Source organism: Hylobates moloch, unplaced genomic scaffold (assembly GCF_009828535.3).
Source record: "Hylobates moloch isolate HMO894 unplaced genomic scaffold, HMol_V3 SCAFFOLD_20, whole genome shotgun sequence".
Taxonomy (NCBI): domain Eukaryota; kingdom Metazoa; phylum Chordata; class Mammalia; order Primates; family Hylobatidae; genus Hylobates; species Hylobates moloch.
In genome coordinates this window covers 32,949,600-32,962,049 of record NW_026652295.1, presented here as the reverse complement: position 1 = coordinate 32,962,049, position 12,450 = coordinate 32,949,600, and the positions used below count along the sequence as shown (strand labels likewise).

General features: G+C 46.0%; 1 long non-coding RNA gene across 1 annotated transcript; it reads left to right on the top strand.

Annotated features, from left to right (window-relative positions):
* Positions 1 to 3,037: 3,037 nt before the first annotated feature.
* Positions 3,038 to 7,560, top strand: LOC116460512 (uncharacterized). The gene is made up of 3 exons (XR_004245821.2): positions 3,038 to 3,291; positions 6,577 to 6,632; positions 7,447 to 7,560. It is a non-coding gene; the product is annotated as an uncharacterized LOC116460512 (long non-coding RNA).
* The last annotated feature ends 4,890 nt before the right edge of the window (positions 7,561 to 12,450 follow it).

Genomic DNA, 12,450 nt, shown 5'->3' with positions numbered 1-12,450 from the left:
CTGTGAACTGGAAGCCCCCTCCCTGCTTTGAGTTATCTCACCTTTCTGGACCGAACCAATGTTCATTTTACATATGTTGATTGATGTCTCATGTCTTCCTAAAACGTATAAAACCAAGCTGTGCTCTGACCACGTTGGGCACATGTCGTCAGGACCTCCTGAGGCTGAATCATGGGTGCATCCTCAACCTTGGCAAAATAAACTTTCTAAATTAACAGACCTGTCTCAGATTTTCAGGATTCACATTGTCTTCCAATAATTCTGGAAAATACTCTGACAGTGTTTCTTTCCTTTCTCTGTTATTTTCTTATAAGACTTCACCTAGGCTGGGCGCGGTGGCTCACGCTTGTAATCCCAGCACTTTGGGAGGCCGAGGCGGGCGGATCACGAGGTCAGGAGATCGAGACCACGGTGAAACCCCGTCTCTACTAAAAAATACAAAAAAATTAGCCGGGCGGGGTGGCGGGCGCCTGTAGTCCCAGCTACTCGGAGAGGCTGAGGCAGGAGAATAGCCTGAACCCGGGAGGCGGAGCTTGCAGTGAACCGAGATTGCGCCACTGCACTCCAGCCTGGGTGACAGAGCGAGACTCCGTCTCAAAAAAAAAAAACAAAAAAAAACAAAACATCCAGACGCATGTGGTAAAGTTACATTGAGTAACTTTTCCAGCAGAGTGCGTTGTACTATTCCTGAGAAGTCCAAAGCAAAGCCATTTACCACCTCGAAAGAAACAAGAGTGTTGTAGTTTTCTTGCCAACAGGAGAAAAAAATTAGAAACTGGAGTGGAGAACGGATGGTGTATACCACGATGTGAAAGGATATGCACGCATGTGTGGTGCGAGGAGAATTATCTTCTGATTCTTGAGATCATTGCTGGCTCACAGTTGCTTTTTTTTTTTTTTTCTTTTTTTTGAGACGGAGTCTTGCCCTGTTGCCCAGCCTGGAGTGCAGTGGTAAGCCACCGTGCTTGGCCTGTATTTTGTGTAGGTTTGTAGGAGCTGCAGAGGGCATAGGTTGAGGTGACAAAATGTGCAGATTCCTAAACGTGATCATCAGAGGGCCCAGGTTCCCTTGGAGAGTTACTTTATGGAGCTCAGGAATTTGTTATGAAAGCTCCCCAAGGGATTCTGGTGATTAGGTAGATATAATTTTTTGAGACAGAGTCTCACTCTGTTGCCGAGGCTGGAGTGCAGTGGTGCGATCTCAGCTTACTGCAACTTCCACCTCAGTGGAAGTCAATTCTGTCTCAGCCTCCCGAGACTGGGATTATAGGCACCCAGAGCTATGCCCAGCTAATTTTTGTATTTTTAGTGGAGATGTGGTTTCACTCTGTTGGCCAGGCTGGGCTCGAACTCCTGACCTCAGGTGATCCACCCACCTCAGCCTTCCAAAGTGCTGGGATTACAGGTGTGAGCCACCGCGCCCAGCCCATAATACATCTTTTTAGCAAAAGTTGTCTACTACATCTTGGAATCTCCTGGGGGAAAAAATACCAGTGCCTATCTGTGCTTGATATATTCTGATTTAGTTGGGCCTGACATTTGTTTTTGCCACTCATTACATGATTATTTCTGCTGTAAAAGGAGTTCATTCTGCCTGAGTGCAGTGACTCATTCCTGTAATCCCAGCACTTTGGGAGGCCAAGGCAGGAAGACTGAGTCCAGGAGTTTGAGACCAGCTAAGGCAGTATACTGAGACTCCGTCTACAAAAAAATAAATTAGCCAGGCATGGTGGTGCACACCTGTGGTTGAGCCCAGGAACTCCAGGCTGCAGTGAGCTGTGATTGTGGCAGTTGCACTCAGCCTGACCAACAAAGCAAGACACTGTGTCAAAAAAAAAAGGAGACATAGTTCATATTCTAATCATATGGACTCCGGGTAAGTTCCAGGGTAACTGGCTAGAGAAAATACTTGATTAAACTGTTACTTATTGTGTTTGTTTGTTTGTTTGTTTATGTTGTCACCTAGGCTGGAGTGCAGTGGCGCAATCCCAGTTTATTGCAACGTCTGCCTCCCGGGTTCAAGTGATTCTCCTGCCTCAGCTTCTTGGTAGCTGGGATCACCGGCGTGCACCACCAAGCCCGGCTAATTTTTGTAATTTTAGTAGAGACAGGGTTTTACCATGTCGGCCAGGCTGTTCTTGAACTCCTGTCCTGAAGTGATCACCTGCCTTGGCCTCCCAAAGTGCTGGGATTACAGGCGTGAGCCACTGCGTCTGGCCATTTATGTAATTTTTTTAAGATAGCTCTTAAAGTTTGTGCCTTAGGGTGTGGTGGCTCACACCTGTAATCCCAGCACTTTGGGAGGCCAAGGCGGGAGGATCACATGAGACCAGGAGTTCAAGACCAGCCTAACATGGTGAAAACCTGTCTCTACTAAAGATACCAACCAAAAAAAAATTAGCCTGGGCATGGTGGCTCACGCCTATAATCCCATCACTTTGGAAGGCCAAGGCGGGCGGGTCACTTGAGGTCAGGAGTTGGAGACCAGCCTGGCCAACAGGTTGAAACCCCCTTTCTACTAAAAATACAAAACGTAGCCGGGCGTGGTGGCACATGCATGTAATCCCACCTACTGGTGAGGCTGAGGTGAGAGAACTGCTTGAACCCAGGAGGCAGAGGTTGCAGCGAGCCAAGATCATGCCACCGCACTCCAACCTGGGTGACAGAGTGAGACTCCGTCTCAAAAAAAGATAATAAATAATAAAATTACTGCCTTAGTATATATACCACAGCCTAACAGGTATGTGAAGAAGCCCAAGAGGAACTAAACAATTCTTGGTAATCCCTAGATTATGTACTTAATATTGGAGTTGGGACTTTCAGCTTAGGATGCTTCCTTTTCCGTTTGCATATACTAAGTTTTCCACTTAACGTGGGTCAGATTCAAAAGTTTGGCTATTCAGATGTTCGTAGAAATAGCTAGATACCTAGATTGGTCCAATAATTGGAACATGGTTTTATGTTGAAACAAAATGGAAGCCTTTTTTTTTTTTTTTCTTTTTGCAGATTTGCAGCCAAGATTGTCAATAAGTTTCTGTGGAGAAATAATTATTTCTAGCTGACATTGTAGGTTTAAGGAGTTCCTGTCCCCATTAACCCACCTTAACCAAGTGGTTGCTGAGTGACAACAGGAGAGCAATGCCAGTTTTCTTGGCTTTAAGGGACAGAGTTCTCACATTGCCCTGTGTTCACAGTGTGGTTTGATTTACATAGGTCTGGAGGGTGAGCGACCTGCGAGACTCACAAGAGGGGAAGCTGACAGAGATACCTACAGACGGAGTGCTGTGCCACGTGAGTAAATGCATCGCCTATATTAGGGGTGTTGGGGTAAAATGTCTGGATTCTCACAGCTGGCTCTGGCTGGGTGGGGCTCAGCCCTTGATGATGACAAAATGACCAGGAAAGATTCTTGGTTTCACTCTGCAGAGCATCAGAACAGCTGGAATCCTTTGTGCTTCTTTCCTTATGCAGTGATTTCATAGATAAGAATTAGGAGGAGGCTGGGATTTTTTAAAAAACAAAACTCAGGCCGGGCTCAGTGGCTCATGCCTGTAATCCCAGCACTTTGGTGGGGGGTCCAAGTGGGCAGATTACTTGAGGTCAGGAGTTCAAGACCAGCCTGGCCAACATGACGAAACCATGTCTCTACTAAAAATACAAAAATTAGGGCGGTGTGGTGGTGGGCGTCTGTAGTCCCAGCTACTTAGGAGGCTGAGGCATGAGAATTGCTTGAACCTGGGAGGCAGAGGCTGCAGTGAGCCGAGATCATGCCATTGTATTAGATATATGGCTCACATTGGGCACAAGGATAGGGGGAGGAAAGCAAATGCCAATAACAAATATGGTTTCAGTAATCGTTTAAGTTGTCACTCCAGCCTGGGTGACAGAGCAAGACTCTGTCTCAAAAAAAAAAAAAAAAAAACTCTTCGGTAAAATGTGGAGCCTTTGTTAGTATTTTTGCAAAGGAATAATAGGATTCAACTTGTTTTTTTTTATTTTGTTTCGTTTTTGAGACAGTGTTGCTCTGTCACCCAGGCTGGAGTGCAGTGGCAAGATCTTAGCTCACTACAAGCTCTGCCTCCTGGGTTCACGCCACTCTCCTGCCTCAGCCTCCTGAGTAGCTGGGACTACAGGCGCCCGCCATCATGCCCGGCTAATTTTTTTTGTATTTTTAGTAGAGATGGCGTTTCACCGGGTTAGCCAGGATGGTCTGGATCTCCTGACCTCGTGATCCGCCCGCCTCAGCCTCCCAAAGTGCTGGGATTACAGACGTGAGCCACAGCGCCCACCCGGATAAAGTCACCCGTTGTTGATTATGATACAAAAGCAAGGTGTACAAGAAGAGTTTACTAACCTCTACCACTCTTAGCTTCCTTCTGTCATCTTTTGGAGAAGTGACCACTTGACCTGAGTACCATACAGGGTAGTAGAAGGAATGAATTTCTCCAGCCCTTGGTTCAGAAGAAGTTGGTGATACTGGAAGTTTAACGATTATGGGCCAGGCACAGTGGCTCATGCCTGTAATCTCAGCACTTTGGGAGGCCGAAGCAGGTGGATTACTTGAGGTCAGGAGTTCAAGACCAGCCTGACCAGCATGGTAAAACCCCATCTCTACTAAAAATACAAAAATTAGCCAGGCGTGGTGGTGTGTGCCTGCCTGTAATAATCTCAGCTACTCGGGAGGCTGAGGCAGGAGAATTGCTTGAACCTGGGAGGCGGAGGTTGCAGTGAGCCGAGATCATGCCACTGCACTCCACCCTGGGCAACAGCAAGACCCTGTCTCAAAAAAAAATTTTTTTAACGATTACTGAAACCATATTCATTATTGGCATTTGCTTTCCTCCCCCTATTCTTGTGCCCAATGTGAGCCATAGATGTAATACAAAATTTCCTGGTAGCCACACTTGAAAAAGCAAGTGGAAACAGGTTATTTGAGTACTAATGTCTTTTATTTAATCAAGTATTTGTAAAAGTGAGTTGGCAATGGTGGTATGTGCCTATAGTCCCAGCTACTTGGAAGGCCAAGGTGAGAGGATTGTTTTGAGCCCAGGAGTTTGAGATACGGCGAGCTATGATCTTGTTGCTACATTCCAGCCTGGGCGACAGAGTGAGACCCCCCCCCCCCCAACTCAAATAAATCAGGGCCGGGTGCGGTGGCCCACTCCTGTAATCCCAGCACTTTGGGAGGCCGAGACGGGCAAATCACCTGAGGTCGGGAGTTTGAGACCAGCCTGGCCAACGTGGTGAAACCCCGTCTCTACTTAAAATACAAAAAATTAGCCAGGCGTGGTGGTATGTACATGTAGTCCCAGCTACTCGGGAGGATGAGGCAGGAGAATCGGTTGAACCCAGGAGGCAGAGGTTGCAGTGAGCCGAGATTGCACCATTGCACTCCAGCCTCGGACAAGAGTGAGACTTCGTCTCAAAAAAAAAAAGTAAATAAAATCGGTTTAAAAAATATCTAAACGTGTTAATTTAACATGTAATCAGTATAAACACTAGTGAAATATTTTACATTCTTTTTTTCCTAAGTCTTTGTAATTGCCTGGGTGCAGTGGCTCACACCTGTAATTCCAGCACTTAGGGAAGCTGAGGCAGGCAGATCACTTGAGCTCAGGAGTTTGAGACCAGCCTGGGCAACATGGCAGAACCCCATCTCTACAAAAAATATAAAAATTAGGGCTGGCGCGGTGGCTCGTGCCTGTAATCCCAACACTTTGGGAGGCCGAGGCGGGCGGATCACTTGAGGTCGGGAGTTTGAGACCAGCCTGGAGAAAGCAACATGAAGAAACCCCATCTCTAGTAAAAATACAAAAAAATTAGCCATGCATGGTGGCACATGCCTGTAATCCCAGCTATTCGGGAGGCTGAGGCAGGAGAATTGCTTGAACCTGGGAGGCGGAGGTTGCAGTGAGCCGAGATTGCGCCATTGCACTCTAGCCTGGGCTACAAGAGCGAAATTCAGTCTCAAACAAACAAACAAAAATATAAAAATTAGCTGCCTGTAGTCCCAGCTGAGGTGGGAGGATCGCTTGAGCCCATGAGGCAGAGGTTGTAGTGAGCTGAGATCGTACCACTGCACTCCACCTTGGGTGACAGAGTAAGACCCTGTCTCAAATAAGTAAAAGAAAACTGGTGAATTTCACACACGTCTCCAGTTGAACTGTGACTGGGATATAGGACCAGGCAGCATCTTGTCTGCTTTTCTCCCAAGTTGGTAATTAAGGGGGGCCCTTCCCTTTACATGTTAGTTCTTCGTAATGACACTCCCCTTGTTATCTAGATGATGCTCTGAAGTGGGTAAGTCAGTCAGTGTGATAGGAAGTAGGAATCCTTTGGGCGGATTTACAGTTTGGGCTGTGAGTATTGAAGGGTGACATAAGGAAGGCTGAGAAGGGTGCCCCAGGAGAGACAAAGGTGGCTCAGAAGGTATTCACCACCACTGGTGTAATTTGCTTATATTTAATGGTGTGGTATGTGGCTTTTCCTGTAAGATTGGAGTCGGTGATTTGTCTTCCCTTGTTCTGTAGTAGATTAGATCATATGATGATTCTAAATCGATGTTTCACTTTCTAGCTGGTGCCGACAAGAAAGCCGAGGCTGGGGCTGGGTCAGCAACCGAATTCCAGTTTGTGAGTATCTTCCTATTTGTTTTCCATGAGCCATCACTTGTTCTGGCCTCAGTCTGGTTGCTCTGCAAGTTGTAGGGATGTCACATAGTATGGGTGGGTCCTGTCAACCAGTTCCCTCCTCCCACTTTTTTCCAGATTCCAAATTTTACATTGAGTTGTAGCATGCAAACTTTTGTAAATACATAAATTACTGAAATGAGTCTCAGAAATCAGTACATGTGGCCTACTAGTATTTTCTGTTTCATTAATGCTTGACATTGAACTAAACACTGGAAGGTGGGTGGGCTTAAGAACCAAGATGGTATGAAATCAAATCCTCTTTTTTCAGTTGATGTAATGTTAGGTAGGTTCCCCTCTGCCTCAGTTTCCCCATCTATAAAATAGAGGTGATAATTACAGCTACCAATGTAGTTGTGAGATTAGTTAATCCAGGCATAGTACTGGCATATCACTTTTGTCCTGTGGCAGGTCCTCATAGCACACGATTGCTCTCAGATAATGTCATTTGTAAAAAGCATGTACAGTAGAAACGGTCCAATCCTGGTGCCGGATGCTTTCATAGGAGTATGTATGAACACACTGTGGGTGAGTGGCCATACTCCCACTTTACCAATGAAGAAATGGGCCTAGATGTTAGATATGGCCCCACATCCAGTAAGGGGCAGTGCTGGGATTTATAGCCTGTACTCAGCTCTCTCCCAGCTGTTTACATTTGGGGGCCTCTGGAGTTATAATGAGGCCTGAAAGTTAGCAATACCTCGAAAGATGAAACCAGAGTGCTGCTCATGCTGATGTGATGTGCTTTCTCTTACAGAGAGGCGGATTTGGTCGTGGACGTGGTCAGCCACCTCAGTAAAATTGGAGAGGATTCTTTTGCATTGAATAAAACTTACAGCCAAAAAACCTTAATCTTGTGTCCATTTTTTTGCGTTGTGCAGCCTGAACAGAAACAGTTTAAGCGTCAGAATGTAAATGGGGCAGTACAGGCTTGGTTTGGAGAGTTGTCACTGTCCTGGGTGACACCGGCTGCTGCTGTACTTGTCTTTGGCGTGTGCCCTGCTTTCTCTAGCCAGCGCCTCCCTGCAGAGTGGTGTCCCATATGGTGCTTGCTGCAGTTGGAAAACTGGGTCCCTTCTCTAGACCAGCCATGCTGCCTCAGCTCAGCCTGGTGGGAAAGTTGCTGGTTGGCCTGGAGTCGTGATTTGTGCCTGCTGTCAGGAACTATAAGAAGTACTGAGGAGGGAGGATGAAAGGTAACAACCAAGGAATCCTTCAATTTATGGGGAAGAAGCACAGGAATGGTGTTTAGGCCAACATTACTAATCTAAGTCTTCAAGGCTCAGTGTTTGTTGACAAGAATCAAGGGAGAAAACAATGCACAAAAACCGCTGTTCACAGTGGCTAACGCCTGTAGTCCCAGCTACTCAGGAGCCTGAGGCAGGATTGCTCGAGGCTAGGAGTTTGAGACCAGCCTGGGCAACATAGCAAGACCCTGTCTCAAAAAGACCAAAACATTTGAAAGTCATCTGAAATTTTTTTTTTTTTTTGGGCGGGGGGGGTGGGGATGAAGTCTAGCTCTGTCGCCCAGGCTGGAGTGCAATGGTGTGATCTCAGCTCATTGCAAGCTTCACCTCCCAGGTTCAAGCAATTCTGCCTCAACCTTCCGAGTAGCTGGGATTAAAGGCATCTGCCACCACGTCCGGCTAATTTTGTATTTTTAGTACAGATGGGGTTTCCCCATGTTGGTCAGGCTGGTCTTGAACTCCTGACCTCAGGTGATTCGCCCACCTTGGCCTTCCAAAGTGCTGGGATTACAGGCGTGAGCCACTGTGCCCGACCAACATTTTTATGTCTTAACATAATAGGGATAAATATTGGGCAGTAGGATCTTTGCTGTCCAGGTTCCTTTAAGGAAGGAATAAGAATTGTAGTTTTCCTTGGACTCCGAGTGGTGATCTATCATCTTATGGCATGACTAAATGGACTAGAGGTGTGTATACAGTTTTCCGGTAATCAAGTGTGATCTTACCATGGGTACAGGAAAGGGACTGCAAACATACACCTGGCACAATGCCAGAAGGGAAACTTGGCATAGCCCAGTGAGAGCTGAGACAATCCTGCGGACTTTTGCTGGGCAGGACACCAACCTTGGCTTGCAGATCAGTCACCATGACTATCTGCTTGCAGTAAATACAAGTTACTGGGATGGAGGTGGTTAAAGCATTTGAGATACCAGCTCTGAACCAACCAGTGGCTCAAGACAGGCCCAAGGTAATGTTTTCAGCCAGAAAAGCTGGTAGCTAATTGGAAGTGCATCTTATGGGTATGGGGACTTGGGAATCATATTTGTGGAGTACTGTGGGGTAAGCATTGTGTAGAAATGGACAATAATTGGTTAAATGGGGCCTGGCATGGTGGTTCACACCTTTAATCCCAGCACTTTGGGAGGGCAAGATAGGCGGATCACTTGTGTCCAGAAGTTAAAGACCTGCATGGGTAACATACTGAAACCCTGTCTCCACAAAAAAAAAAAAAAAAAAATCATCCATGTATGGTGGTGCTCACCTGTAGTTCCAGCTACTTGGGAGGCTGAGTCAGGAGGATCGTTTGAGTCCAGGAGGTAGAGGTTGCAGTGAGCTGAGATTGTGCCACTGCACTCCAGCCTAGGTGACAGAGCAAGATTCAATAATAATCACTGGTCTCATGAAGCTGAGCACCGTGGCACACACCTGTAGTCCCAGCTACTCAGGAGGCTGAGGTAGAAGGATCACTTGAGCCCAGGAGTTCGAAACCATACATTGTGAGACCCAATCCCCAAAAAACAAAAATTAAAAAATTGGTCAAATGAGATTGATGATAATTCTAAACTACACAGATGACAATTCTAAACCACCTTCAGTATTGATAGGCAGTTGTAATGTAGACCACGAGGTGGCAGCTGATGGCAACTCCAAATATGCACTTAACTGTTAGTCCTGGGAAGTGAACTTTGGAATCTGAGCCACCAATAAAATAGAAGCTTGCTTTGGCAGAAGGAAGCAGTGTTTGGGGAAGCTCGTTTCAGCACGGCCTTGGCTCGTTTCAAAGATTGCTTTTTATCCAATTTTTCTGCTGGCTCGAGTGATGTCAAGTGGTTTGCCCATGTTCACACGCTTTGTGATTGTTTAACCTGGATTCCACTGTGAAATGTTAGTAGCTCCTGCCTTTCTGTTTCCCACTAAGGCCAGCTAGTGAATAGGTTTCCTCTACGACCTTAGTGATTTTCTGGCCCTAAAATGTTACTTTTTCAGCTAGGGCTCTTTGCCAACTTCTTTCCAGGTGATTGAAATTAGTTCCATAATATATACTCCAAGATCACCCATGGACTCTGGGGAAACCCGAGGAATCTATAAAAGAGCATGTGAATAAAAACATGCAGGTAGAAGTGAACTTGGTGCCTGCCAGCTCTGTCCCTACCTTGGTAGATTAAAACATCCCTTCCAATCAATAATCATTCATTAGCTGCTCAAGGATCATTGCTAATAAGAGCTCTGAGAAACACGGCTCAAAATCTGCCCTTAAGCACCTGACAGTCGAGTTGGGAAAACAAAACCAAAGCTATATATTAAGAGTCCAGAACAATGAGTATAAGTGGTAAATCGTTTCCAGACTGAATTCTAAGGAAGTGTAGGGCAAGGGAGATGAACGAAGGCTCAAATGGCCCAGAGGTGAGTTGCGGGGCAAGGAAGGGGTGAGACTAGTCAGGGCATCTTGAAGAAGTTTTACTGGAAAATAAAAATATCAGGTGGTGTCAGGTTATGAAACTGGCTGATGTCAAAAAACTAAGTTCTTTTATTTTTTCAAGCAAAGCTAAAAAGGAACATTTTAAGTCCCACTACACGTGCCTGAGGAGGTCACTTGGAGAAGGTGGGTTAAAAGGGACAGCGGTGGCTGCATGCGCCCAGCCATCACTCAGGGAAAGCTTTGAAGAGGTTTAACCCATCTTCCAGGGTTGGTCTCCAGGTGCACCATAGCCTCGAATCTACCCACCAGCCCAGTGGTTCGTCAGATAATCCCGACCACCACTACTACTACCAAAGGGTTTTTCAAAGGATTTTGGAAGCTGCTAGCTCAAGATACATTTTCCTAATTTAACATAAACTTCCTGATAGGGACACAAATCCCCTTCCCTGAAAAACAGAATCCCCTAGCAGCCAGTGCCAACAACAGCTTTAAGTCTCAGTGACTCTTTTGAAGCACCTCTTCTGTTTTGATTAATAAACAGACCAGGAAGCAGCTATCGTGTAGGTATGTTAGATGCTTGGAGACAAGATAGAGCAGCTTAAAAGATTCCCTAAGAGGCCGGGTGTGGTGGCTCACGCCTGTAATCCCAGCACTTTGGGAGGCCAAGGTGGGTGGATCACCTGAGATCGGGAGTTCGAGACCAGCCTGACCAACATGGAGAAACCTGGTCTCTACTGAAAATACAAAATTAGCCATGCGTGGTGGTGCATGCCTGTAGTCCCAGCTACTCAGGAGGCTGAGTCAGGAGAATCGCTTGAACTCGGGAGGCAGAGTTTGTGGTGAGCCGAGATTGCACCATTGCACTCCAGCCTGGGCAACAGAGCAAGACTCTATCTGGTAAAAAAAAAAAAAATCCCCTAAGAGGCTGGGTGCAGTGGCTCACGCCTGTAATCCCAGCACTTTGGGAGGCCAAGGTGGGCAGATCACGAGGTCAGGAGTTCAAGACCAGCCTGGCCAGCCTGGTGAAACGCCGTCTCTCCTAAAAACAGAAAAAATTAGCCAGTCATATTGGTGCATGCCTGTAATCCCAGCTACTCAGGAGGCTGAGTCAGGAGAACGACTTGAACCCAGGAGGTGGAGGTTGCAGTGAGCCAAGATCACGCCACTGCACTCCAGCCTGGGTGATAGAGCGAGACTGTGTCTCAAAATAATAAATAAATAAATAAATAAAAAATAAAGATCCCATAAGAGACTTGTTTTTGAGGAGGTAGCCCTGTAGACATGTAGCTCTGTAGACACAAGGGCTCACTAGAACACTCCTTACTTGGTGCCTGGCATGGGTGGGCCTCCTGCAGGGCAGTGTGGACCCACTGAGGCTAGGGATTGTTAGGATAGTTTGCATTTTCTAGAGTTTTATATAAATGGAATCATACGGTATGCATTCTTTTTAGTCCAAATTCTTTTGGCATAATTGTTTTGAGATTCATCAGTGCTATGTGTATCAGTAGTTCCTTCTTAGCGCTGGGCAGCATCCCATTATGTGGCTATACCATGATTTGCTTATCCATTTACTTATACTTGGGCATTTGGATTGTTTCCAATGCTTGGCTATTGTGACTAATGTTGTGAACGTTTGTGTACAAGCTTTTGTGATGACATGTGTTTTCAGTTCTCTTGGGCATATACCTAGGAGTGAAGTTGCTGGGTCATGTGGTAACTCTATGGTTAACGCTTAGAGGAACTGCCAAACTGCTTTCCAAAGTAGCAGCATCATTCTACGCTCCCTCCAGCAGTGTGTGAATTTCAATTGCTTCTCATCTTCACCAACACTTGGTACAATACGAAGGTGGGCGGCGGACAGTGGACGGGGAAAGGGGAGATATTGGTCAACGGGTACAAAGTTTCAGTTAGATAGGAATAAGTTTTGGTGTTTGATTGCATAGCACAGTGACTCTAGTTAATAATACTGTATTGTATACTTCAAAATAGCTAAAAGAGAGGATTTTACATGTCCTTACCACAAAGAAATGATAAATATTTGAGGGGATGGACATGCTAATCAACCTAATTTGATCATTTCACAATATGTACATCA